Source organism: Penaeus monodon, chromosome 25 (genome assembly GCF_015228065.2).
Source record: "Penaeus monodon isolate SGIC_2016 chromosome 25, NSTDA_Pmon_1, whole genome shotgun sequence".
Lineage (NCBI taxonomy): Eukaryota > Metazoa > Arthropoda > Malacostraca > Decapoda > Penaeidae > Penaeus > Penaeus monodon.
This window is the reverse complement of record NC_051410.1, coordinates 39,888,037-39,889,404: the sequence shown is the minus strand read 5'-3', so window position 1 is coordinate 39,889,404 and position 1,368 is coordinate 39,888,037. Positions and strand designations below refer to the sequence as shown.

At 34.4% G+C, this 1,368-nt stretch overlaps 1 pseudogene; it reads right to left on the bottom strand.

The window, feature by feature from the left end:
• LOC119589405 overlaps positions 1-1,368 on the bottom strand; it is a 3,017-nt pseudogene that overhangs the window by 851 nt on the left and 798 nt on the right.

The window sequence follows — 1,368 nt, the reverse complement described above, 5'->3', positions numbered from 1 at the left end:
TTAATTACAAATACTTTTACATCCATACACTGCGCAAGTACAGCAACTATTGGCAAATCTGACAATTCTATAGTAAAAATATACATAGTAACTTTGGGAAGTGAAGTTTGTTGACAGTACTATTTATGTTTCTGAAGTGTTCACAATATTCAAGTTAAATGAACTTTTGATGTTAAATCGGGGGTTTCATTGCTGTCCTAGGTACAGCATCCCAAATTTGCATTTTTAAATATACTGACCATTTTAACGGTGGAGCAGTGATTGGGAGAAGGAAAGGCCCTCATCTAGAAAACATGGTAATCAGATGGTGAGAGTGCAAAGAATCTGGTTAAGAAGGTTTGGGTTCATATAGTGATCTTTATTTAATTTTGTGTATTCAGGGTAGGGGTTTACACTATCATTTGTACAAATACTATTTCTTTTTCCACTTTCTTTACTGCCTGTATAAAATGCCAGCAGCATTAGGGACTTAATCTCGGTTGAGTGCCACCACTTCATCCCAATTCCCTTTAATCCTTTTCTTCTGTAACAAGCAAATACAACATGAAAAATAATAATAATAATCAACTCACTTGTAACTCCTATATAAATTTATCATCTGTTGCTGTGAAGAGAAGTGCATGTTCAAACCCCTGCAACCTCACATCAGTTGCCTCTACACCCCTGAAAAAGTCAATCAGTATATTTTCAGGTTCCTGAATTCCATTAAGTCTTCAAACTGAGTCCCACAAAAAGACCATGCAAGGTTTATTGCCCACAGTAATTTTCTTGTTTTTGAAGTCTTCCCCAAACCCAAGTAGTTGTTACCCCTAACTCAATCAGGTCAAGAATATGGTGGTAAAAATCCGTCCTGTAAAAGAAAGAAAAAAATTATCCTAATTTGATTGTACATCTTCCTTTTACTGTTAAATAAAAAATGCTATCATGGGTTTTGAAATATAATCATTTTGACCTTTTTTTTTTTAAAACCCTCAAGATATTGCCTTGTTTTACCTTAAAAAACTTTGTTTTGCAATACACATGTAGCCAATTCATATAAACACTGCCTTTAATTTTTCTTTTGCCAACTTGTATAACAATCAGAAATAACAAACAAACAAAAACATACCCAGAATAAGGGTTATTAGGTCTCTTTTTGGAATGTGAGGCATAAGCAAAGAGCGATGCATCATGCTCGTGTGCTAATCTTTCCACGGGGAGAATGTCTTCAAAGGGTAAAAGCTGGTCCTGACTTTGTAGAAGCTTTGAGTCTTGTCTTTTCAGTGCATACTGAAAGTCAAAATAAAGCACTGAATTGGAGAAAGAAAAACAAAGCATACAAAGATACGCACATATAAATAAGGACAGAAACAAAGAAAATAGAGATCA